At 43.7% G+C, this 26,043-nt stretch overlaps 2 long non-coding RNA genes across 5 annotated transcripts in view; one reads left to right on the forward strand and one right to left on the reverse strand.

Annotated features, from left to right (window-relative positions):
• LOC141739217 (uncharacterized) overlaps nucleotides 1-22,746 on the forward strand; it is a 75,155-nt gene extending 52,409 nt beyond the window's left edge. For 2 of the 4 annotated variants that reach the window (XR_012585620.1, XR_012585622.1), the window contains 8 exons: nucleotides 12,575-12,637; nucleotides 12,794-12,870; nucleotides 16,163-16,232; nucleotides 17,267-17,396; nucleotides 19,733-19,804; nucleotides 19,967-20,071; nucleotides 22,414-22,498; nucleotides 22,616-22,746. This is a non-coding gene — a long non-coding RNA (uncharacterized LOC141739217). The remainder of the gene's footprint in view (nucleotides 1-12,574; nucleotides 12,638-12,793; nucleotides 12,871-16,162; nucleotides 16,233-17,266; nucleotides 17,397-19,732; nucleotides 19,805-19,966; nucleotides 20,072-22,413; nucleotides 22,499-22,615) is intronic. The other 2 variants (XR_012585621.1, XR_012585623.1) reach the window with 2 other exon arrangements.
• Nucleotides 21,991-25,941, reverse strand: LOC141739218 (uncharacterized). Its single transcript, XR_012585624.1, has 3 exons — nucleotides 25,814-25,941; nucleotides 25,163-25,282; nucleotides 21,991-23,503 (listed from the first exon to the last, which is right to left on the reverse strand). It is a non-coding gene; the product is annotated as an uncharacterized LOC141739218 (long non-coding RNA).
• Between the last annotated feature and the right edge of the window lie 102 nt (nucleotides 25,942-26,043).

Consider the following 26,043-nt stretch of genomic DNA (forward strand, 5'->3'; position numbering starts at 1 on the left):
GAAACTTGTATATTGAGATGGCAACAAAGAGCTACATAATAAATAGCAGGGAATTAACAGGGTTTGGGGATTGCACTTCCCCCGACCTTACCACCAAGTGTACAACGCCAGGGATGTTTCTCCAGGGGACGCTAGCTTTTGCATCTGTCGCTTGCTGCCCTCTCCTTTGGATGTGGCGATCAGCAGGGCAGAAAAAACTGCTTTTCCCCAGCCCTCCCTGTAAGCAAACCTAAGTTGTGCTGCTCTGGCTCCCAGATTTCCTCTGTACTTCAAGAACAAATGTAGGACTTCTGCCCATCATCTAAGAATTGCTATGCACGCTATAACTACCTGCTATTAAAAAAAAAAAGAAAAAAAAGGCCATCAGCCTCTGCTATGGGATAACCCTGCTCTGGTGCTTGAAATTCAGGAATAAAGTTGAGTCTCTTAACAGTGCTTCTGTGAACTGTACATCCTCCAAGGGAGAACCTGGAGTGCTTTTTTCTTTATTCCAGAAACTTGTCTCCAAAACCCTCTACATTCTTATTTTGCAGGACATAGTCTAGGAAGGGGGTAAAATGTCAGGCATTGCCACAGCAAGTGGGAAATACTGGGGTTCTCCAAATGAAATTGTCTGCTCGATGGACAGAGACCGAGGTATAGGTTTCCACATGGATACAGCTGACATGGCCTACATGTGACAAGATGGTATATAAAGGGACTTCTGCTGATCATACCTCCTCTTTGTTTTACCTCTTAAAGAAAAACCTGAAAGAACGATGCAATCTCCAGTAAAACATGTCTCATTCCTTCTTGCTGTCCTTCTTGGGCAAATGATGCAACACCTGAGGCTGTTGATGCATTGAACCGATCTCACAGCTGACTAATGAGGAGGCAGACAAGCAAAGGTGAGCCTGAACTGAGTAATGGGCATAATGGGCTTGATGCCTTTGTGTAACTTCTTATGATCAAATATTATTACATCAGCAGAAAAGAAGACTCAAAGAGATTATATTCCTCTGGGACTCCCTAATTTTAGATTACAAAGTGAGTTAGTCAGATGAGAGATGCTTAAAATGAATAGGATCTTCTTTCCATGCACTCTTGGGAATTCCTTGCTTCAATCACAAAAACCACTAATACAGCAGTGGCAAAGTGAGAGCTGAAATTCTCGTTTCAGTCAATTCCTGCCCTCGCTTACCCCAGTGCAGACAGGTTCCTGCCTGGTGGCCTGGCTCTGTTGCATCCAAGGACACTAGGTCACTCCTGGGCGATCTTTGCCAATGCTGCTGATGCTTGCACTGCAGAGTACCCTGCCCAATCACAGAGGGAAAAGTCTGTATTTTAAACATTTTTTTAACTGAACACATTGCATCCAGCAGTTGAGGCACTGTAATTACAACAATTTGTCACTGTCCTTAGTGTTGCTGCTTTGTAAAATAAACAGTGATCTTACAGTCTCTCAAAACATGGTGACCTTAATCAGCTTTTTCCTGATTATAACTATAATCCTTAGTAGGTATTCAGTTAATGGTCCCTCTTTTGTTGTGAAGCTTGAAATAATAATATTTGGAATATAATGCAATTAATTTCAAGGTGTCTCGTTAAATGTATTGGAACTCTTATTTTAGCTTGACCAATGTTATTAATGATACTTTTGAGGGAATGTGGGTTTCTTTGACATTGTACTCTGAGACTTATTGATTAACAATAATAAAATCTGGCCTGACTTGCCTATCTGGAATTTCAAGTGAAAAGCTGCTGGTGCAGCATCAACAGCTAATTGACGGCGTAATTTTCCCCCATCAGACATCATAAAGATAAAAGAAAAGTGATCAAGGCCTAATTGTTTTCTAATGGAGACAGTTGACCTGCAAACTACTGTTGCATTAACTGAGCAGCTGAGGGCCATTTTTGGAGGTGAGGTATGAGCTGAGCCAAGCGTGTCCACAGGAGATGTGGCCCACGCAGGGCAGCTCTGCAGCACGTTACCGGGCCCCTTGCAGAATGCCTTCAGGAGTGGATTATTGCTCCTCTGGGAAGAAAACCCCAAAGCTGTTAGCAGGCCAGGGCAAAGCCAGCACCTGCTGGTCGTGTTGCCATGGCAGCTTGAAGCACAACCGTCCTCCTCTGACTGCTCTACCTTGGTGCTATTGGTGAATAAGAAGTGAATCCTAAAGTACCAACATATATTCAAAAGCAAAACCCCATAAATCAAATAAGCGTCTACAAAAGAAGTAGAGAGGAAATGGCAAATGCTTCCAGGATGTTATCACCCAGATATTAATAGAAACCAATCATTTCTAGGCCGGGTACCTTAACGATCTCCAAAGCAAGCCCTTGGAGTCCCGCTAGCATGTATGTGAGCCACAAGGGCTCTGTCATTACTAAAACTCTCACTTAAAATGGACAGTGTACCCACATGCTCCAGCATCCTCTCCCCGAGAGTGACCATGTGGAAGGATGTGTGAGCGCCCCATTGAATAACCCTTCCTATCTCAGTCCCGTCCTAATCTCTAATAACTGCAGACTGACTTAAGGCCTGAAGCATAAAGTTTAATCTTTCTTCTTAAATTTGCATAATCATTTGTAACTTTATTCCCAGTAGCCACATAAATTGTCCAGTCTCTCTCTGAATTCTGCTGTGCTCACCAGCCCCCTGGGGTGCAGAGCTCCTTCTTCGTGAAGTGCTCGCCCTCTCTCATAGTTTTGAAGCCATCGCCTTTCAAAGCCACTGGCTGTCCCTTTGCTGTTGTGTTGCTAGTTAGGGAGAACAGAATTTATATACCTTCAATCATTCATAATTTATTATACTTTTTTAAATTATCCTTATTTCTAGTTCCTCCTTAGAGTGAGAAACTCAGGGGGTTTAATCACTTTAACCTGATCCTTTCTAGGTCTTTGACTGCCCCGTTATTCCCTTCTGAAAAACTTTTTGTTATTCAAAAGCCATTTTTTTTTAGGATAAGCAGCACTGAGCATGCTGTTCCAAGAGGCCAGCCCATTAATTCATTCATTTTACAACTTTCTGATGTTTTTTTGGTGTTAATCTCATTCCTTATAAATCCTTCTTGTTACTTTTTGACTGAAGTTGGAGATTGAGCATAAATCTTTACTGAGCTGTCTAGGTTTGAAAAACGTGTCTATTTTCCCTAATTTATCTACAAGCTAAGAAGTAAAAAAAAAAATAATCTGGGGATGGAAAAAAACTAGAATTTACTTCTCTGCTTACGTAGTATTCTTTACTGCTTCAGGAAAGGTTTTAGGGACTCCACTTAAAAATGCACAGTCTTGATCTATCTGTGGTATACGTTTGGGGTAGTTAGGAGCAGAAGTAGATCATTAGAAGACCTACAGGTTTTTATTTGAAATAAAATGTGTTTCAAGATAAAAGGCCAAGATAATCTGAGAAAGGCCAAGCTTGTTTTCTCTTCTCATGGAGTTTCTTCAGACTTTTATTTCTGTAACTTGGCAATACTGCAGTAAATAAGGAAGTCACAGAGTTTGAGTCAAATTATGGCCCAACATATGACATAACATGCAAAACTATGGAAACGTTTACTATCATAGCATCGTTAACCTTTAGTCTCATTAAGATCTAGTGGATAATTATAGTTCTAGGCTCTTGTGTATGGACTGATGCGTTCGGATAGTGGGATTTAGGATAATAACTTTGTGCTGGTACAAATATGTACAGCTTATCAGCCATCCCTGGATGCTGTTTTACAGTGTCAGCAAGTTTAACATTTATTAACCATGAGATGAAGCAGGAACATGAAAGCAATACTGCTTCTCGGTAGCTTCTCAGTTTACTGTGCAGCAGTCACAGGCTAAAATCCACCTAAGAGGAAGGCTGATGTAGTATTCAGGATGCAGCGCAGGTGAGAAATTACATGCATGGCAGGCTTGGTAGCCTGCCTGTGTTTTGCACAGCGGGGCTCAGTTCACCAGAGCCATGCCTGATGTGGGATTTAATAAGGCAAACGAAAGGAAAGGGTGATGGAGAACCTCACCTAACACAGATTAGGATGCTGAGCTCATACTGGTCTGCAGACTGGCACAAAGCAGAGCATTGACCAGAGCCAGCAGAAACTCTTGTGTCATCGGTGGTTGCCAGGTAGCGTAAGCCTTGTGAAGGGTTTATTATCCAAACAACAAGAGAGGAGGGTAAGTTTTCACTGACATAGAAAGATTATATTGCTGAGGTTCATCTCTGTGCAACAATTTTCTTCCTGATGCTGCTTTTTTCTGTTTTCTCCTGACTGTAAGTAGAGAAAGTCAGAAGTGGGAGAGGAAAAGAAAAGCTCACCCTGTAAAAAGAGCAGAAACTTGATTTCAAAGTGTTTTTAAGAGATTTCAGGATATTTCTAGCATGGGGAGTTTGTAAGTGTGAGCTGCTGCCTCACCCCAGGACTGCATTTATGAGATTGCTGAAGGCAGTGAAGGTGTGGAGCAGCCTCTTAGCTGTGGGGAAATACGGACCCCAGAGTAATCGCTGTAATGAAGTAATGGGCTGGTATGTGGTCTTCCATCCTGAAGTCCTGGTCTTCCGAGGTAAGGGATGTGGTCAACATCAGTGTGTGCTGGGTAGCAGCAGGACATGCATCTGTGCCGCTGGCGCCACCAGTGCTTTGCGAGGACATGAGCAGGTTCCCTAGCAAAGGGTACAGATCACAAGAGGTTCCTTTGTTTCTTGACAAACTCCTTGCATGACCTGTTTGGCCCGTCTCTGTCCATTAAGGATCACAGTTATGGCTGCAGTGGTTTAATTGAGCTGCCTACTCTCAAAATGCAGCCTCCAGCTCTCAGCTACCGGCTATCTTTACCTTAATATAGCTGAAAGTAAATGTTGAAGGGGATGGGTAGGGTGCTTAAACCTTACAAAAGGCTGGGAAAGTCAAATTCTTTTTCAGCCTTGTCCACTGGAACACCAATATCCCAAATTGCCGGCTTTTACGCAAACCACTTGCTTTATTCTGAAAACTTCTGCTGGACTTACTGACCAGAGCCAGCCCCCTGTGCTTCAGAAACACCCACTTCAGAGCACAGCAGTGCGCTGGGCAAGGTGGGATCTGACTGTTGTAGGAAGCAGCAGGGCAGAGTGAGACAAGCACAAATGCTGGGATGGTAGCAAGGGTTGGGATGGAGAAGTTATTATCATGTCTACACCAGGAATGCAAACAAGGAGGTTATAGCAGGAGAAATAACCAGCAAAGTGAGTAATTTGACGCAAATTGACAACCAAAAAAATACACCACTGCATTCCTCCATTAGTACTTTTACTGTCCTACCCCTCTTCTCTGGTACACAAGAGTTTCCCCTAGAGAATTATTTTTACTACTGTTATCAAGTTTGCTAAGAAGGGAGAGCTTAATTTACAAAATAAATGCCACTTGCTTCAGTGTCTCCATCATCCATTGTGTAGCATCCCAGCCGGGCCATAGATTCCCGTATAAGTTTCTTATTTCAGACGGGCTTTTACGCTGCCTGTTGGCTACTCCTTCTGCCCCTCAGGAACAAGTTGCAGGCACTGAATGGCCGAAGGTGCTCTATGTTGGAATTCATGCTCCTGGAATGGAATACACTTATCCTTACATGGTCAAAAAAGGCCTTTTATCTTCAAAGCCCTCAAACCAGCAAACCCGTTTTTTACCGTAAGGTTTTGAGGGCAAGGCTGCCTCTTGGTGTTGTCTGATGGCATCCAGCACTGTATGAGCACATCTTGCTGCGGGCTTTCATTCAGTATTGTGAGTTATTCCCAGCAGGAAAAAAAGGGTTTTTAAAGGATGAGGGAAAGAACTTGGAATTGCTGTGGTTTTTTTAAAGCCTGCTAGGAATACTTCCTATGCAAGCTGCTTTTCACATTGTGTTTTCTTCCTCTCCTTTGGGACAAACACTTTTTCTTTATCAAAAGGAAGGATGTAGTTGCTTACAGACCTAGGGGAGAGGGAGCTTGCCTCTGCCGTCTTTGTTGTATTCATTTGTGGGTTTTGTAGCCTGGTTTCTTAAGATAAGCAAAGCTTGTACAGTCGTGTCGTCTGTCTGTCTTCCTACACAATTATTCTTGAATTTATTGGCAAATTTCATTCTAACTTGATAGAGGCGCTTGAGATATCAATGATACTGAATTTCCGTATGTTTTAAGGAAATAGATGATAGATAAGCAGGAAAGATTGTGTTAATGTCCTTACAGGGGGACAAGCTAATGAACCGATCCATTACATCAGAGAATCCACGTGGAAAAAGTAGATGTCTGTAATTCTGCCATCTGTGGAGCTACTGTAGAAAACTGGCTTGCATGCCAAAGGGTGTAAAAAGTAAATATTGTATTGTCAAGATGTGACTAGTGCTAAATTATATGTGCAAGTGGAGTGCATGGGGTATGCTTTGGAGGCAGGATGGTGGTGCAGCCACTTCAGCGGGCACAGGAAAACCCAGCAAGTTCTGCAGCCCCACTTGTGCATGCTGAGAAGCATGAGGTAATAGCCAACCACGCTTCCCGGCTACAGGAAACCTGCTGAGGATTTTGGGGAATGACTACCACTTAATTTAGCGAAGAGGCCTTGAGGAGGACTCACCAGCTTTCTGACTTCATTTTTGTGTCTGAAAGCGAGCTGCCCTGAGCGCCGGTGAGGGTGGAGCCAGTGCAGTATCTCTGCTATTCCCAGACTCCTCGTGTCGCAAATGTTAATCAAGAGCAATGGCATGAAGGGCAAAGGTACTAGTTGCAGAAAGGGACAGTGGGTCAAAATCACTTTTGTCATCTCCTATAAATTTCACACTTCTACCGCCAGGACTAAAACCTAAAACTGCTCAGTGTGCAACTTCTGTGTACAGCAGCACAAACCTTAAATTGCTGGCGCTGCATTCCCCTGTGCTTGAAAAACCCACTGGCTGTATTTTTAACTCCACTTAGGTTGCATGCTGTCAAGGGAAGTTAGAAACTCCATCTCTTCGAATTCAATGATATTGACGGTCCTTTAAATATCAGCAAGGTACTTGCTGTGTGGTGTAGCGGCTTCTGGATTTTTGTGACTTTCCAGCACGTATAGGCAAGGAAGTTCCTGTGTCTTTGTCTGTCGTGGACTTGTCAGATATTACAGAATTATTTCTGTAGAAGAGCAAGCCATCATGGGCTCTGATTTGTAGCAGTTTGGCTCAGCTAGCCGGAATTAAAAAAAAAAAAAGAATTTTTCTTTTAAAAAAAAAAAAAAAGAATTTTTCTTTTAAAAAAAAAAAAAAAAGGTGCTCGTATTCTACCAGATGTCTGTAAATAACAGTTGTGATGAAGCTCCTTGCCAGCTGAGAGCAAGTCCCCTCTGAGACATGAGAAAGGCAGGGGAATATCTGCCACCATGCGTGCAAATGACATGTCCCAAGTGTATTTGACTTGGGAGGGGGAAGGAAATGGCAACCTCAGAGGATGCACTTGGCTGAGGCAAAATATCATACTGTTACAGTTAATAAAAGAGCAGGTAGGTCTGCCACAGAGTACACGCCCTGAGGTCCAAGAGACCTTCTTTGACAGAGTAACATACCTGCCCTACACTGTTGCTCTGTGAATAATAAGGTTATTAAGACCACTGGTGTATCTTAAATCTAAAATTGAAGGCTGCTCAATGGCTTAATGGGTCGGGCTCTTTGCTACCCTATAGATTGACTGATACAGATTTCCATTCCCAGCCTAAGTCCCTGATCTTACCCCCTTAGGCCTGTCTGCTCATTATGCCATAGGTCACTTTAGATGCGCTATTTGACGTGAGTGAGGGGTGTGGGGCTTGGCCTGATGGAAAATACTGCAGAGGCAGCGTAATGTCTAGCAGAGGAGGAAGCAAATCATGTCGTTCCTAAATGATGACTATAGCCAACATAAAGAGGAGGGCTTATATCCTGAAAAGTAATTGCTGTCCAGTGGGTTTTTTTCCCAGCCGTGACCAAGAACTTTCTTCCTAGGAGCGGTAGTGCAGAAGGATGGGATTGCTTGTTAGACCTTCAGTGGGGAACTGGAAGACTCGCAGAATAAGTAGCATCAAAAAAATAATCAAATTTGATTCTTTTCACAGTAACACTTCAGGATCCTAGTTCATTTTTGGCTCTCTTTCCAACAGCACACAGCTAGTGATCAAACCAGTCAGCCTTCAAAAGCTGGGATGTTTGGATGGAATAATTGGGCTTTATTGGCTGTCTCTTGGGGACTCATTACTGGGCTTACAAAAATGGACAGTAGAGCACAGTCTGTATTCTCGATATATTTTACTGGAGTTTCACAGGTCTGCAGCCTCCGCACCAATTACAGAGTCTCCGTGACTGGTTCGTGAGTACTAAAGGGGCCCAGGAGAAGGCTTTGCACAGACACAATTCTTGGCTTTGGTAGTTCTTGACTTTCGGAGGGAAAATGGAGTTAAGAAAGATGGACAGGTAAGGAGGGACTTGCCTGGTGTGCGTTACACCCCTGGTACTGGCAGTCAGGAGCGCTGGATACTCATGCCAGATTTGGAAACATCATGGTGTGGGATGTTCACAAGGCATCATTCGCTGTGCCTCTCCCATCACTCCCTCCATAAAATGGGGGATTTATGACACAACATGGTGTAAAGGTTAGTCTTTGAATGTAGATTTTCAGTCTTTCAATGAAACTTGCAGTCCATGTAACACGTGATAGTAAGCAGAGCAGTGCAGTGAGATTTCTTTGGTAGTTGCGTGTATGGCCTAATAGAGAAAGCTCCCATTAGCATGTGTTTTGTCTTGTGGTAATTTATCTACGCTTTTAACCTTGATGCTGAAATTTCACACCTTTAACTGCTATCTGTGTCAGAAAATGGATGTCACCTAACTATTCCCCATGTCGCTGCCACATGCTAATTAGCTCAGAAGACAGCTTGGTGAAACTAAAGCCCAGTCATACGTGGGGTGGTAAAAAGTGAGCCAAGCCAGAAGTCAAGGGGTCTCCCACAATGGGCTCTGCATCATGGGACAAAACAGCCAAAATTTGTTTAAAGTTACTAACTTTCAGCAACTGAAGACTTATGTATTCCTACTTACTGCATTCCTATGTGTTGTGCAACATCTTGATGCTGACTGTTAATCTGAAAGAGCAGACGATAGCACTCAGGGGCATGGATACATAAGTAATTTTTCTGCTCTACCTTAGAGAAAATTATTTAATGTGCCATTCTGAAAAATGATTTCATAAAAATACGTGTCTTGTACAACAGAGACTTACGGCCAGCCCACCACTGGATCTACCACTTTATCTTAATATTTACTTGATCGCAAAACCAAAGTATTACGTGGGGCTTTTTTCCATCTTGTTTCAAGAGCTTTTCTCCATCTTCCCAGTAAGCAAAGGAAGATGATAGCAATATTCAAAGCTTGATCTGTTGACCTAAAGTTATCAGGTAACTTGTGCTGAACTGATAAGCTGTCCTTATTGTTTAAGTTAACTTCTTAAGTTTCAAGCAAACAATACAAGCTCACTCATACAATTGCATGAAATACCACTTTGCCTGTGGGGACACTCCTGCTGTGTCTGCTCATATTGTTTTCGTCTCATCTGTTTAAATGGTATCTCCACCATATTGCAGTTGGCTGATGATACCAGCTACTTACAAGTCCATTTCTGCTCTTGTTGACAGCTTAGTGTAAGTTGTCTTAAAGGATCAAAAGGGGTGTGCTGGTTATTTTTTGCATGTTGCAAAGGCACATGATAAATCAGGAAGTTTAACACAGCCATACAATTACAACACACAGCTGCGTACAGCTACAGAGCACATTAAAATCTTGACAACATGTTCAAACTAAAACTCCAAAATACGTTTATACCCATTCCTTAATTATTCAACAAAATGCCAACAGCTTGAGTGAGCTGTGAAAATGCAAGCTTGGGACCCGTGGGAAGCCTTGCTGGCTTTCTCTTAGTTTCAGCAAACAAATAGAATTTGGAGTGCAATTCTCTCCCGTGGAGAGGACCAGCACAAAACATATGCATCTCGAAGACCTATTTTGAGGACTCGACCAGGACTTAATTGGTACGTTTTGTGGTAGATCGTTACCAGGCATGAATTTCAGTTCAAGTGAGTACAACTCCAGACTAAGTATTTTGTTTGTTGGAGTTATTTGTTTTAAGGCCTTTACTTTCACATTCAAGGAGAACAAGCTGAATTCTCTTCCCTGGCACACCAGCAGAATTGTTCTGCAATTCCCACTGAATTACACTGTTCAAATCCTTTAAAAATCCCAAGGTTTCCATGGTGTCACTAAAAGGCATCATTTGAAGGCAAAGTCATTGCTCTTGCACAAATGAGGGTAGAAATTACTCAGAGAATTTTCATTTTTACCAGCTTCTATGAGAAGTAAAAAAGCCAAAAACGCAACAATAAAGGCCTCACTTGAATGCAGTGACCCCAGATTGCGTCTGCAGCAGTAGCAGTTCGAGAAATGATCTCCTTACTTTGCATACTAGCGTGTCAAAAGGAAAGAGGCAAGGGCTGCTGGATTACGCCATGCTGCTGCTGTTTCTGCTGCAGCGCAGAACGATGCTTTCAGATGTGAGCCCCAAAGAAGTGAGGTGGTCCAGGTCTGGGGCACACCGGCCTTGCAGCCAGGTACTACAAAACCAAAGTGCCATGGTGCCTACCCCTTGGGACAGCTGAGCACAGCTCTGTTTCCAGGCTAATAATGCACTGGTCCTCTACAGGTTGGCACTGAACCTCACAGATAAGATAACGCAGTGAAAGTGCAGCTCCATCCCATGTAGCTAAATCGGGGATTACAGTCGACAGGCCTCTGTACCCAGTGTAGCTCCTTAGGAAGCCAATAAATCCATGTATTTTCTTTTCCAGGGATGCCTGGAAGGCATTGCTGGTGAAGGCAGTGGCTGTCGTGACTAGTTTAATTAGTACTTATGCTCACTAATTCTACTAAATTTAGCACCTGTGTCTGCTAATCTACAACCCAGCTGGAGGGCATCAGATATCAAAGGAAAAGGGAAAGTAATTGCTCTGGCCTCAGGGTTTAAATGTTAAAATTATGATGGAGAATTTAGTCAATAGATACCTTTTTTTCCCTCTCAGGAAAAAAAAAAAAGTTGGTTACAATTGCCTGAAAAACAACTAGTGTGTTGAATATCTGCATGCCATGTACACACAGTAGAATACATAGTATTACTGAATCATTTTCGGATCACATCCCAACCAGGATTTTACAAACTGATCCTATTAATTGCCACCTATTTGTTTTCTGGAAGTAAGAGCAAAGGGTATTTTTGTATGTGGACTCTGGTGGAGAGTTAAGGTCTTTCAGCACATTGTTTCTTACCGTGCCGCATACAAGGACTGAAAACTTACTGTCATGATGTCAGTGTGAGCAGGAGGTTAGACATATCCTCCTCTGCTACTATCAGGAAGGACATACGGTTGAATAGTTGAATGTTATTTTTCACACTCCCTCCAGAGACTCTTAAAAACTTGTTCTCTTCAGACCCGAAGGAGTACAGACTCCTGATAGCCTCAGAGGGATTTCAGGCAGATCCCCTCTCCCCAGGGTATCAGCTGAGTCTTAGTAGCACAGACCAAGATGAAGATCTCCAGGGCATGCTCTGGTTCCTCTCACCCCTCCCTAAAAATGAAGTGAATAAAAAAAAGAAAAAAAGTGAAAAGCTGGAAGAAGTCACTCTGTCTGCGCTCAAACAAAGCTCTTCTCTTCTTGCTGCTTCCTCTCCTCCTGCACCTCACCCTGAGTGAGGTGATGTGGCCTCTTTTCTCCCCGCAGGTCCAAAACGAAGTGAAATGACCCCGTCTCTGCCCAGCTCTCCTGCTGCCTGGTGGGAGCCCTCGTCTCACCCAGGAGGGCAGGGGAGGAGCGTGTGGTGGGAGCCTTGCTTCACTTTTGCAGATCCTTACCCGAGTCTCACCGTGCCAAGACAAAAGGGATGGACAGTGTCGCCTCGCTCTGCCATCTAGTCCTTTTGGGGGTTCATTTTGGAAGGAACCAGAGAAGTCACTTTTCCAGTACAATCAGTAGTTAAGGGACAGGATTCTTCTACCTTGCCATGGCCTAGACCTTGACAAAAAATACAGCGCATGTCTAAACCCAGCAAAATAATTCATACCAGCTGAATTTTGTAGATTTTTTAAAAAATGCATTTTCCTTCAAATCATGCAATCCTACGCTATTCTTTCTGTTTAAAGGCTACAAAAGAAAAGCATATATGTTAATGTTAACCATGCTAACATGTCTGATTGAAAAGGATTATTGTGGATAGACATGTGACAAGTGATGTAAGGCACGTAGCGTTGTGCACTTGGCTTTGCTCTCTGGAGATGTCCAACTCTTACCCTTGGCTGCAGAGGTACAGCCAGCCTCCTACCTTCAAGCATCTACGTTGCATTTAAACTAGATGCTGGAAAAGTGAGGGAGATTAAATATTGCTCAAAATGTCCCCCACCAGCAGTGGGGGGTGATTACAATCAAATGCCAATTGACTGTTTGGGTTTTTGAGGTACTTCATCAGCCATAATTTGTGCTTTGCTGTGTCTATAGCTCTGGAAAACACGGCTTTTCTCTGTTTGCCCTGATTTGACTTTTTTTTTTTCAGATGTGATTCCACTATTCGGAAACCAGTGACAACAGATCTTGTTTCTGTAACTGCAGATTTCAGGTGCAAATTACTTGTAACTAAGTGCCCAGAAAAAGCTTTTACGCTGCTCCTCTTCCTTCTTTCAGGGCTGGGGGGGGGGCGGGGAATAGAGGGTGGGGGGAAATGCTTGAGACAAATTCTGGAGGTGATATGTTTTTGTATATTCCCTCAAAACAGATGAGATTCTTCAAAGTGAACACAGAAAGTCAGCGATACATTAAGTTTTCTGAATTCCAGGAAGGAAAAGGGAAATGGTAAAGTCCTGGTGGAAATATTATGCTCTATAATTTATCTTGGGGGGGGGAAGTCTTGCAGTGCCATTATGCTGAACAAGATGAAAATACATCCCTAAGTGGAGATGTAGACTTGAAACTCTATTAAGCTGTTTTGTGTGCAAGCAGATTGTGACCCTGGTGTTTCAAAGAGTTGCAGCAAATACTCAACCTTTTAAAATGTTTTAATGTGTTTTAATGGAAATCGTGGCTCTTAAAATCACAAGAGAAGTTTCAAAAAAAAAAGAAAGAAAGAAAAAAAAGAGGACTAGGCTGTGGTGGGAAAAATTACAGCGCTTTCTAATAAAGTACAAGCAGTCCTATGCCCGCTGTATGTGGGTAACAGCATGAATGTTCCGGGAGCATTTACTGGATTATAGAAGGCGGTTACAGGATCTGTGTTATTCCTGCTAAAGCTAAGACTTACCAATTATTGCGAATAATATTATGGTGCAGCTTCTGAAATCGCAGCCTGCAGCTGGCTTTTGCAGTCAGGCTGCCAGAGAAGGCCGTGAGCTGGGAACTTGGCACACAAGGAAACTGTTGCAGAAAGTATTTACCCAGGGGATACTCTTTAAAATGTTGGTAAAATCTGAGAACTGAACCGAATTAAATGTTTAAAGGAGAGGCTACACTTTGGGACATGAAATGTAAAAGTGTTACCCAGCTTGCTCCCCTCTACCCAGTAAAACAGTCTGCCAGCAGCAAAGCAGTTCACTTCCCAAAAACTTTGTTGCGCTGTACTTGGATGTGGGAGGAACCTCCTTCAGGACGTTCAGAAGTTCAGTAAAGACCCTGAGATGTACAGTCAAATGAGGAATACAGTCCTTACACCCCCATCCTAGAAGAGCTTAAATTTCCCTGTGATGTTGGACTGGATTTAGAAAGGAAGTTGCAGGCACTGTGGACTTCATCAAAACCATGTCAGAAACCCTGCAAAGAATGGATGTGTTAATAAAAGAAAGTGAATCACTTGTTCGCTTCAGCAGTCTGATGGGTGGAATCCACTGGAAAAGTGTGGATCTAGAGGAACTGAGAATTTCTTTCACTCTGAGGAACTGGAAATTTCCCAGGAAAAAGCATACAGAACAAGAGAACCCAAATACCCAGACTTTACAGAGTAGATGTCTAAATTCACCTCCTCCCAGAGATTATGTGTAACGTACAGTATCCAATCAAAATTTAATCAGAGGCTCTTCAAGGCTATTTTAAAACCTGAGAACGTCACAACACCAGTTACTCTGGCAATGCAAGATATGCTACAGATGTATGGGTTGGATTTCAACCCCGCGCAACTGGTGACTCAGCTTTGCCTGTTGCAAGCCGGCTATCAATTTGCAGAAGGTCACTGAGGTCCATTCCAAAATATTTTTTGTTCAGACAAACCAAATGCTGACTGTTTTGCAAAAAGGTGAAGCTGATGCTAATGTTTTCCATTACAGTAGCAGCCAACCCTAAAACTGGGAGGAATATAGGTGCCTAGTATCAGTCACAGCTCAGGAGTCTGCACCTCATGCAATGAAAAGAAAAAAAAAAGTCTGATTTAAAGCTCACAGGAGTTTTAGGTAAATTCACTTCAAGAAAACAGCAGCCTCTGAACTTTGTTCGACTTGAACTCTGTTCCTCTATTTGTGTTTTTAAAAGAAGTAATTATTAGCTTTGTACCATTCCTACTTGGTCCATTTTTAATAAAGTGAGGCAAAGAAAATTCATCCTAAACTTTAAAACTTACTAGCTGTAATCTTCTTTCTTTTTTTAGTAGAGGCTAATGCTTATTAAGCACTGGTCTGATTTGCTTTGAGGTCTTGGAGCAGTGGGTAGGACACTTCATTCCCAGCAGAGTGAACAACATACTTTGCATCCACGTTCACTAAGGGGATAAAGTTTGTCCTCAAATCTGAAAATACTGGAAGGATGGGTTTAAGTAGCTAAGAAGAAAAGTTCAAAATAACTGACTCCAGGAGCATTTTCCCATAGCAACGCGCTTATAAAAATAATGAGAGAGGTTAACAGTGAATTGCTGCATAATTATACAAATACGACTTCATCTCTTGACACTGGGTTCTTAATCACAAAAGCGTGTTGCAGAGGAGAAGCCAAACTGGGCACCAGTTAGTCATCTGCTCCAGGTAAGCTTATGAAAATAAGCAGCAGCCTGTGAGGTGCCTAGTCAGAATAACTATTTGACACTGAGTAAGGAGATCAAGAATAAGTCAACACCTCTGTGAAACAAGCCTAACAGTCTCCCTCCTGCCTAAAGCCCAGGAATAGTATTAAAGCTAATAAGTATACAGAGCCTTTTGTCAAAATCCAAATGGCCAGGAACACTTGATCCCTATGGAAAGGAACTGGAGGTAAGAAATGTCCTGCCTAAGATAGTTGGCAGGACAGATAAGCTGCATGACATGGGAGGCTCTCCCGAGGTACTTTTGGCTCACTGCCTATCTCATTCCAAACAATCACAAAACCAGTGGAAGCCTTTGATGTTCTCTCATGACACGATCCACAAGTGTGAGCAATTTACATCTGCAGTCACCGGTACAGACTTCTTTATTTTTTAAACGCTAACTACTTTCAACCTGTTGCCTGTTGATGTCTTCCTGAGGAAGATGGCCGAACCTCTGGCTTGTCTGAAAAGAACCTTTGCCTGAAAGGAGACGCATGTTTGCCAGCAAAAAACAGCCTCCTCCTTACCAATTGAGGCCATCGGTATTGCCTATTCTGCTGATTGGCCATCCATGGACCAGGTGAGTGGGTAGGGGCAAGCAGGGAAAGGCCACAGCAAAAGCAGCTCATCAATGGTCCTCTGTTCTTTTATTTCTTAATCACAAACAGAAACCTTGTACAGATGAAATTCTAATTAACCTTTCCCCCATCATCCTAGACCAGGTTTGTTTCTTCAGAATTTTGTTTACAATTTGCTGTTTTCTTTTCTCTTTTTTTATGCCTTTTTTTTTTTAAAAAAGAAAAAAGCCAAACCTTACCAAGCCAAGTGTTTATCTCTGGCTGACTTGTTCCTTGTAGTGTTTCTTCTCAATCCAGTTGTAACCTCTCATTCTCTGTCTGCTGCTGGCAGCTTTTCCCTCCTAGCAAAATGTTTCCAACCAGGTATCTACAGCGGAACTTGAATTTTCTGACTGTCTTCTGTATTTCCAGATTCCTCAGATGCAGCATCCTCACCGAGCAGCAGAGGGGAAAAACGCTGGGGGAAGTCTGCAGTGTGTCGGCTGGTGCAGGGTACTTGGTGTGGCTGATGCCTCTCGTTTTTCCTCAGATACGCTGAGTGTGTCCTGATCAAACATCCTGGTGAACTGCATGTGCTGGCCAGATCCTACTGGTCCAAGGTAAAGCTAGCTGGAATTTCACCCTTTACTTCAGATGCAGCAGGTCCTGGGGCTCTAGTGGTGTAAAGTACGGAGCCCTTTGGATGAACAAAGGCACCCACCTCTCTCTCTCCCTTTTTTTCTCTAAGTTTTTTAATTTCAAAAGTCCGTGGACTCCTTGATTTTGGGCTGCAGAACTTCAGGCCAAAAAAACATTGTGCAAGAAGTGCTTGGTATTTCCAGGATAGAGACTTGCAGCACAGGACAACGTTAGTAGCATGTTGGAAAGAGAGTTTTGACCTTTGTTGGCGTAAGGTATAAATTGGTGGTTACGTCTGGAAAGACAAAGTCTGCCAGGCTGACTGCACTGCAGAGCTGTATTTGCACAAGCTGGCCTGGGTTCCAGGTAACTACAAACTATTTAACTCTAGCAGTGCAAGCCTCTCATCTCTCACATCTTCAAACCTTGATAGAAAATACAACAAACATATTAAATATTGTGTTTACCTTTTTTTCCCCAAACTTCTTTCTTTCCCTTTTGTTGTTAAGTCCGTTATTTTTTTTCATAGCAGTTTTCTTGGGCAAATTCAACATGCTCTTTTCCCAATTTGAAATAATCAGTGCTCTTATTTCCCTCTTAACCCGTATGTGTGTAGTCATGCTTGTTTTATATGCAGAGAATAGAAAATATGCTCTTCTCCTTGAAAATTTTGAAGTTATTTATTCAGAAGAAGCGTGAGCTGAGCTGTGAGCCGCTGGTGCAGGTACCCCCAGGGGATGAGCAGTGGGGGAGTATCCAGGGCTGCGCTTGTGATCAAATTGAGCAAGGTCTGTGCAGGGTATCCCAGTCGTTCCTCTCTGTGATTCGGAAAATAATGGAATCAAATAGTTTAGTTGGAAGGGACCTACGACGATCATCTAGTCCAGCTGCAAGCAGGCCTTGCAGGGTGCAAGCAGCAGTGAGCGCCAGGCAATGTGTCAATAGATGGATGTATATACATCAACATCACGTGGCTGTGCGACACGGTTTAATTAAGACTTTCCCCCCTTCTCAGCCTCTCCACAGGTAACATCCAGTTTGGGCCTGTATTGAAGGATAGAAGAGGCTCAAGTCTTGCTGCTGTTCCTTGGAGCTCGCTCCCAGCCCGTGTAAGCGGACTCACAGCAAAAGCATTTGGAAACCAGGTGAATCTGAGCTTGCATATACGATATAGGAGCAGGCATGGAAAGAAACACTCCCCATCAAGCATGTCTCTTACCCAGGTGTAAAGGGGAAAAAAAAAAAAAATCAAAGGGAAATATTTCATGTGTAAATAAGTTTCTTGATTATAGGTTCCATTTTTATTAAATATTCCAGTTAAATCCTTCGAGATTGGAACTTGGTGATTCATAAATTTGAGGCAGTTAGACTTTGAGTTGCCATCCTCGCATTTGTTTGGTTACTTTCTGTAGCATATACATGTGCTTGCACAGTTAGTCTGCATGCAAGGTGTAATTTATCTGTCTGGGGACTGCAATCTGAGTCACTGAATTCCCTCAGGGTGTCCTGATTTCTTTCCTCTGATAATCCTTAAGGAATATCCCAGGCACTGTTTTGTTCTTGCTTTCCCTTTAGAAACTGAGTTATACAGTAAAAGTGACAGTAAATATCTGCATGTAGCAGGTTGTGATTCCCATTATAGGTGAAAACGCATTAATCATAGAATCATAGAATTGTTGAGGTTGGAAGGGACCTTTAAGATCATCGAGTCCAACCTTTAGCCTACCCTGACAAGAGCCACTTCTAAACCGTGTCCCTCAGTGCCCCATCTACCTTTTTTTTAAACACCTCCAGGGATGGTGAATCCACCACCTCCCTGGGCAGCCTATTCCAATGTTTAATAACCCTTTCAGTGAAAAAATGTCTCCTAATATCTAATCTAAACCTCCCCTGATGTAACTTGAACCCGTTTCCCCTCGTCCTATCACTTGTCACCAGGGAGAAGAGGTCAGCCCCCATCTCTCTACAACCTCCTTTCAGGTAGCTGTAGAGGGTGATAAGGTCTCCCCTCAGCCTCCTCTTCTCCAGGCTAAACAACCCCAGCTCCCTCAGTCGTTCTTCATAAGGTTTGTCCTCCAGGCCCCTCACCAGCTTTGTAGCCCTTCTCTGGACACGCTCCAACACCTCAATGTACCTCTTGTAGCGAGGGGCCCAAAACTGAACGCAGTACTCGAGGTGGGGCCTCACCAGTGCCGAGTACAGGGGGATGATCACTTCCCTAGTCCGGCTCACCACACTGTTCCTGATACAGGCTAGGATGCTGTTGGCCTTCTTGGCCACCTGGGCACACTGCTGGCTCATATTCAGCCGGCTGTCAACCAACACCCCCAGGTCCTTTTCTGTCGAGCTGCTTTCGAGCCACTCTGCCCCAATCCTGTAGCGCTGCATGGGGTTGTTGTGACCCAAGTGCAGGACCTGGCACTTGGCCTTGTTGAACCTCATACCATTGGTCTCAGCCCATCGGTCCAGCCTGTCCAGATCCCTCTGCAGAGCCAACCTACCCTCAAGCAGATCAACACGCCCGCCCAGTTTAGTGTCATCTGCGAACTTACTGAGGGTGCATTCGATCCCTTCATCCAGATCATTGATAAAGATATTAAAGAGAACCGGCCCCAGCACCGAGCCCTGGGGGACACCACTTGTGACCGGACACCAACTGGATTTAACTCCATTTACCACCACTCTCTGGGCATGGCCATCCAGCCAGTTTTTTACCCAGCGAAGAGTACACCTGTCCAGGCCATGAGCAGCCAGTTTCTCCAGGAGAATGCTGTGGGAAACGGTGTCAAAAGCTTTGCAAAAATCCAAGTAGATAACATCCACAGCTTTTCCCTCATCCACTAAGTGGGTCACCTTATCATAGAAGGATATTAGGTTTGATAGGCATGACCTGCCCTTCACAAACCCATGCTGACTGGGCCTGATCACCCTGTTCTCCTGCATGTGCCGTGTAATGGCACTGAGGAGGATCTGTTCCATGACCTTCCCAAGCACCGAGGTCAGACTGACTGGCCTGTAGTTCCCCGGATCCTCCTTCCGGCCCTAATCTTGCTCCTGAACTAAGTTTACTATTCCAATCTCAGTATTTCTGTTAAGAATCTGTCAGCAACCTCAGAGGAGGATGCAGAAAATACATACGTAGGTTTGCACTAAGTGATTTTTCAACATCAGATGTTTGGCTACCATCCTATGACCGAGGGAATATAAAATGAATACTGTTAGAAACTTTGGTCTTTTGAAGCGTGAATCTGGCTCAAAGTCTGTTTAATTTAATTTAATTTTTCCTTTAATTTATTTAATTATAGTATTTGAAGATCTGCTTAAAATAAGAAAGCTACTGGACTGACTTAATTCCTACTTGATTTCACTATGTTCCATTAAGGCATTCAAACAATCTGTGTCTAAAAATTATGTACACTGTAGAACTTGTCCTGTGTAAGTACTCATTAGTTTTTTGCATTGTTTTAATGTATACGCACAGAGAAAAAGTCCTACATTAAAACACCATGAAGAACGCAGAATTAAACACTTGAAAGACAGAAATTACAACAAGGTAAAATAGCTTGTGTAAATCTAATTTAGCCTCTCTGTGTGTTCACGTAATGTCTATGTGTTATACATACATACAGACATATATATGTAAAGTGCATAATATTTGTGTATGTACAGTGAGAAAAGCCTTTAATTACATGACTACCTGCTGTTTTTTCCACAGACTGCTTGCTTTATTCAGTGAACAGGATAGACCTGCTTCCCATGTGGATCACCTTATTGTGCAGAAGGCTGTTCCCTATACGACACTGCCTCGTTAATTGCGGAGGTAGGTGAATCACAAATGAATTGGGAGACTGGAAGAAGAGTTAAGGGATGTCACTGCTTCTCCAGAGAATTACATTCATAACTTAGAAAGTCAACTGGCTGGCTGCTTACAGGTATAGGGTTATCTGAGCAAGCTCCTGAACTCCCCTGAAGGAAAATTATCAGGACAAGGTTGCGCAATTTAAGTTGCTGGCCTGAGTGAACTTCACTGATTTAACCTGTTGGAAAGTAGAGGGTGCATGTGGGAACTGCTCTGCAGGCAGATTGGAACTAATTTCTAGCTAAGAGATGGTCGCAGGCAGCTAGTGAAGGTAAATTCTTAAAAAAAAAAATGGTAGTGCGACAAAGTTTATTTTTCTTAAATTCAGGTTAACTGGCTCTAATTATCTTACCTAGTTTTAATTCTTTATTAATCCAGTGCTGCATCAGCTGCTCCTGTCAGCTTCTTCTTGATGTCAGGCTTCTGCCTCTTCCTCAAAGCACTGTATGATGTTATTCCAGTTGTATTTGTCTAATTTTATGAGTGCATGCCTTGAGACTCTAGAATCCGATTTACAAAAGCGCTGCACATTCACAGTTGCCAACAAGAGCTGTGCTTTGAAAATACAAAGTGCTGCTCCATGCTCAAGAATGCTAAACTGCTGGGAGCTGCAAGTACCCAAACCTTCATGGTTTTCACCTTAACCTATCTGCCTCTGAGTTTCCCAATGTGAAAAGAAGGTAAAAACTCTTCCCCTTATGGAGCCACTGTGAAAATAAATGCATTGATATTTGTGAAACACTTGGATACTTCATAGGGGAGAACTATAAAAAAAAATCTCACGAGGGCACTAATCATTAGTTCTTGAGAGCAGGGTTTGAAGATAGTGCATTAAATAAGTCATGGGACTCCACGTTGAAGAAGGAGAAAACAAAATATTGAATTGCTCCTCATTAAGACCCAGAACCTCAAAGGTATTTTAAGTGCCTAAATCCTGCTGAGAGTCAGGGCTTCCTAAGTGGTCATCCTTGGGGTTTTGGGCTGTGTGTTTTGTTTTGTTTTGTTCTTTTTTTTTTTTTCTGAATAAGACAGGGGATCTGCAAGAAAAATTGTACATAATCTTGTAATTACAGGTTGCATCATAATGCACTGTTAATTTAAGGTTGCGTCAGAATGTATGTGCACAAGATTTGGGGCACAAATTAACGTTGCCCAAGCAATCCTAGTTACAGCATTTACCAAAGTCTGATTGCTTGACTTCGCAACATCTATGATGTTTTCCAGTAATTAGAGTATAAGCAATTTTCTCTGGTTTTAGGATAATAAACTAAGCCACCCACATTCCCCATCACGCTCGCAACCCTAGCAGACGGGGGATGGGAACCTTTCCCCTGCCGCATCCCTCCCCGTATGAGGTACAGACCTTTGCCAGCAGAGTAAATGACACATGTAATAGATTGTCATCTTCTATTTGAATCAGTGTCGGGGGGACACACAGAATGTTTTGCCAGTGAGTTTCACTAACGTTTGCTGACATCAGAAGAATGGTGAAAGTCAGGTGTCCTCAGTTCAATCAGGATCGGAGGAGAACACATTGAAATAAGTACAGGCTTTTCTGCGTGTTCCCCAAGTGGCTTAGACCCTTCTACCATTTTCAACTCATTCCTCTTTCTTTCTTTTCATCTTGCCTCACATCCAGCTCTCACAGTACTCCCCTGGCCCTCCTGAGCTGAAAAATCCCCTACAGCATCTGGATAAAGCCCTGCACATCCTGATCTGACCCCATAGCTGATCCTGCTTTGAGAGGAGGTGAGGCTAGAGACCTCCCGATCCCTTCCAACTTCATTTATCATGTGAACCTAGGAAGACATCTTGCTTTTCTCCATTATATGAATCATCTGCATTCCAATAGGTGATTTTATTAATCAGTCTTTGTACCAAGTAGCTTTGGTTTATTGCACTGTCATAATTTCACCTCTACAGTACAGGATTCCTTTAGACAAAAAAGGCAACCAAGCATACATCCCATAAAACAATAAAATATAGCTAGCGTTGTTATTATGGGGAATGAGGTTGTTGCAAATTCCACATAAACCAGGAATTTACGCCAAGAGCTCTTTAAAGTACTTTGGCTGGCCTTCCAAGAATCTGGAAATGTTAATGCTAAGGCAGCTCAATTTTTATTTGTTTTTTTCCTCTTCTCTGTAAACATGGTGATATTTCTCTGGGTCCCGGCTTCAAATCCTCTGAGCTGTGGCGGGGTGCTGACAGACAGGACGCTCGTTCTGCAACAGGGCAAAGTTCACCGGTTTCCACCGCTGCCATGTCGTCCCAGCCCTGAGGCCACTCGCTCTGCTTTACAGCCAGGATCAAACTGCTCCTGTCAGAGATCAAAGCCATCCTTTCCGCTCCTCCTCCCCCCAGCTGTTGAGGACCCAGCTTATAATGGTATGCAATTTCCTTAATATATTCCTCGGTGAATGTGGAAAAAATAAGCCAAAAGACATAGATTCATACTGTTCTTGAATGCAACTTGTCTTTTAATGGTATTTTTTTGTACCCTAGCAAAGAGGCACCTCAAATGTCTTATGTCTTCCCTCCGACATCAAAGAGGCACTGTTGGAGAAACCATGCTTGGTCACAAAACACAGCATCTCGTGAAGCCTTGCACAGGAGAGAGAGGTTTGCCTCTGTAATCTTAACTTCAGCATTTACTCATGTGTAGGCTCCACCACGCAGCTGGAATATTCCTTTCAAATCTTTCTCATTTCCTCATTCAAACCAAAACCATTTTTCACAAGAATATGTAAAGGCATTTCTGTTATTTGAAAGATGTTTTGCTTCAGTAGTACTTATTTCATCAAAAATTTATTTTTTTACTCCTAGAAATGCATTTTCTTTCCTTTTTTTGTCCTTAGCCTTCTTGTACTCAGAAACAGTCTCTTGAGGATCACTGTTTCAAGGGCGGGAGAACTTCTACTGTGTAAAAATACATAACTCTCAGGAATATGCCACCTTTGAATTTTTTCAGTTCCAAACAAAATCTCAGGATGCAGGAGCAGCCCAGAAGAGGCGCTTAGGATGAAAATGTTTGGTCAGCTTGAGTAGGGGTTGTCACCTCTCATTGTGGGCTTTTCGTTTTACTGTATGACTTCATTCTGTTTCTACAGATCTCCTCTTTCACAATACACCTGCTTCCATCTTGAAGGGCTCTTCTTTTCCCTCCCAACTCTTCCCAGTTTTCAATTCTTTGCTTTCTTCTGTCAAATGTCTCTTTCCTCAAAACTTCAACTTGAGAGCTCCGTTCCCAAAATCCTCTTCCCCTTTCCATTTCTCCCTGCCAACCGCAAGCCGTGCTGAGGCCTTTTCCCCTTTGTGGGAAAAGAGAGCAAGTGGTTGGTAGCTCAGAGTTTCTAGAAGACCTGTCCCAAACAATACCATCGCAGAAGAAATCTAGGAAGGGTAGGAAGCAACCAATCAGGATAAATCATGAGCTTATGACACGAAAAGGAAGCACAGAGAAAGTAGATCGGTTTTCCACGGGGTAAATGCAGAAGTACCGGCCTAAGCAAGAGCAGATGGGGACAAACACAAAAAAAGCCAATACAACAAATAAAACCTAACTAGCAAGAGCACCGCAAGTAACAAGAAATCGTTCAGTGAGTACATCAGTGGTAAGAGGAAGTCAAAAGCAAGTGGATTACTCATCAGAGAGAGAAAGCTATTGACTGATGCGGAGAAGGCTCAGAGTGCCTCAGGCCATTTTTTTTTCTTTGTACCAGCCTCGGCTAAAAGAGTTTATTTGTGATCAGGGGGTTGACGTAAGACACATTAATGACAAGGGAGTGAGGTTTCAGCCTAGAGTGGCACAGAACCAGTTACAAGAGTACTTAGATGACTTAGAGGTGTTCAAACCAACAGGCTGGCTGGACTTCACACCAGCGTACTGAAGGAAGTAGCTCAAACAGCATTGGAAACATTAGTGTTTGTCTCCGAGAGCTCCGTGAGGATGGCCAAGAAAAAGACAAAACTGGTGCCTATTTTTAAAAAGGGCATTTATAAATAAATAAACCAGCCAGGCATTTTTTTTTCCACAGAAAGCACCCAGTGCAAATAGACACATTATTTGTAAACAGATAGGAGGAAACAATGAGATAAGCAACTCTTAGCATGAGCTTTTCAACATGAAATTGGGACAAGCTGGCCAAATTTCCTTTGGTGGCAGAGGAACAGACCTTGTTATGGATGAAAAGAGCACGGGCCGCAATCATCTGTGCCTTGGGTTGGGGCTCTGCGCGCTCGTTTGTAAATGAGGTAATTCAGTTTATGTGAAAAAGTTGGGCAGTGGGTATAAAACTGTGGCAACAGCAGTTGTCAGTGTTTTATTGGCAAACAGGGGAATTACAGATGCAATTCCAAAGGGATCTGTCCTGGATGTTTCATTAGCAGCCTTCAGAGATTACATTAATCGGAGAGCGACTGCAAGTACATTGGAGGATGAAATATAATTCAAAATAATCCAAAGAAATTGCTTGGAAAGCAGAGAACGTGACCAAGAAGCAAGAAGAGAAGTTATTTTCGCAGGCAGGGTTAACCCCCCGCACACACATAGGCTGGGGCACCGCTCAGCACATGCGGCAGGCAGCAGCTGAGGGGACACCAGAGGACAGCTGGGGGGGGCAATCGGTGACCGAGGAGGCAGCAGGAGAGGTGGACAAATTGCAGCTGGTTGTCATAAAGAAAACATGCCACGGGGAGATGACAACAGCCATCAGATGTAAAAAGGGCACTGAACCACAGGAAGAGAAAGAGGAGACTTCCCTGGGCAGGGAGCACTAGGTTCACGTTTCAGCAAGGAATATCTGGATCAGACAGGAGGATGAGGTGTCACTTGGGGAGGCTGCAGGGCCATGGTGGGTAGTGGGGATCCCTTGGAGCACGGCCCAGGGAAGCCCTACAAAAGGGATCCAAAGCCACCAGTAGGTGGGAAAACTTTTTGGTGTCCTATGCAGGAAAAGAAGCTAAAGGGAGGAAGATCTAAGGAGTTAATGGTGTACAATAACACGCTTGCAGAGACCGGATAAAGTAAATGAAAATCCACCAACAACTTACTCTTCCATTTACGTTCGGTAATGCTGCCAGTCCTCTTCTAATGCACACAAGTATTTTCTGCTCACTAGCCATGTTCATGTGTGCAAAGCATATATTGATCTGTTTGTCTCTCTTTCCTTTCTTCCAAAGGAAAAAATAACCACACGGTTCAGTAATGCACGGGCGATGCTCCATGGTGAACATAGTCTGAGGCACTTACATGTAAATTTAGCTTAACATAAAAATAACCTTCAGAAATTTGAACTGTCTATTTTACAATTAATTTTGCAATTAATGTCAGGTGTCAGTATAATGTATTTTTTTTAAGGGTGTACTAATTTGACAGGCTGATGGAAGCACCGCAGGCGCGTCTCCTCGCACCGCTACGGGTCTCAGAAATGTCCCCTTTGACTTTGGGCTCTTCCTTCCAGGTCTGTCCCCGCTCCAGCCACCACCACCCCCACACACACCCCCCCCCTCGGCTTCAGCCACCCCGGGTGCCTCTCAGCTCCCCGTTGCGCTGCTGCTCCCCCCGCCCAGCCAGCTGCAGCCGCACTGCATTATTAAAGGCATACCCTGTAAATAATTGATATGGAAATAACACCGCGCTGCGGAGCCAGAGCACCGCCTCCTCCTCTTCCTCTCCCCCGGCCCTCACCCTCCCCGCGCTACCTGCCCCGCCGGCGGAGCGGCGCGGATCCCGCGTGGGGCCGCCCCACGCCCTCCCCGCCCCGCGGCGCCGTCCCGCCCCCGGCGGCGGCGGGTCCCTGCGGCGTGCGGGGGGGCCGGGCCGAGCGAGCCGAGCCGCGCCGCACTGAGCCGGGCCGGCGGCGCGGCGGGAGCAGGTGCGGCCGCCCGGCACCGCGGGGGCGGAGCTGAGCGCGGCGGCGGGGCCGGGCCGG

Source organism: Larus michahellis, chromosome 2 (assembly GCF_964199755.1).
Source record: "Larus michahellis chromosome 2, bLarMic1.1, whole genome shotgun sequence".
Taxonomy (NCBI): Eukaryota; Metazoa; Chordata; class Aves; order Charadriiformes; family Laridae; genus Larus; species Larus michahellis.